This window comes from Phytophthora infestans, genomic scaffold (assembly GCF_000142945.1).
Source record: "Phytophthora infestans T30-4 supercont1.7 genomic scaffold, whole genome shotgun sequence".
NCBI lineage: Eukaryota > Oomycota > Peronosporomycetes > Peronosporales > Peronosporaceae > Phytophthora > Phytophthora infestans.
This window is the reverse complement of record NW_003303752.1, coordinates 28,182-29,139: the sequence shown is the minus strand read 5'-3', so window position 1 is coordinate 29,139 and position 958 is coordinate 28,182.

Genomic DNA, 958 nt, shown 5'->3' with positions numbered 1-958 from the left:
CCAAGAGGTGTTCCGACCGACTCTGAGCTTAACCCTTCCCGAACCAGCCGGTGAGTGACCGACGTACCACCGTTGGAAGGGCTCCAAGCGTACTTCGACTATTCGCATCCTGATCACCCGTACCAGCAACTTCGGCAGCTCTATCCTCTCAAGCCTGTCTTTCGACACCGTCGGCTTCGATCCAAGCGTCCCCATCTCAAAGCGTGCTCCGATTGAGACCCATCTCAAGATGATCTGGGCGAACCTTCGGGGTGACGGTGCAAGCAAGGTGACCTCGGGTTCGCGTTATGGGAGCGTCTCCACTGGCTTCCGTTGGCTGGCATTGAGCGAGGTCTCGTTGAAGAAGCCAAGAAGGTCGGCCGCGACAAGGAGCTCTTAAAGGAACTGAGAGCTCTGTTGAAGAAGCTCTTCAGTAAGCGCGATCGTCGGGCCGATCGTCTCCGTAACCAGTACCGAGAACAGTACATGGCGTGAAGTCGTGACTCGGTTTCCTCTGGTACCTCTGACGCGCCGTTAATTCGTCCTGAGATGCTTTTGGAGCCGTCCAAGCCATGATAACTTGCCGTTCGCTCCTTGGACATCCGATTGGCTTTCCGAAGTTCCGGCTCTCTATGCTCGTCAGCCCTGGCGTACTGGATGGATGAGCGCGCCACATCAGCACCCGTACAACGCCACATACTTCCCGTGCCAGTGTGAGCCGGAGCTTTTCAATCCTCGCGGTACGCGTTTCGTGGATGTGTATCGAAGCGTGGTTGTTAATCCGTCTCTGGATGCCAATGCGTTTATTCCGACCTGGCGTTCGTTGTTTGACTCGCCACCGGTTACTCCACGTCCCGCTCTGGCGGCTGCTCCTGTTGAAGCCGGTGCCGAGCATTCGCAGGGTCCGGCTGCAGCTCAAGCTGCCGAGGCTCAGGTTCCTGATGCAGAGGAGAAGAAAAGTGGTGACTCGACTTCGTTG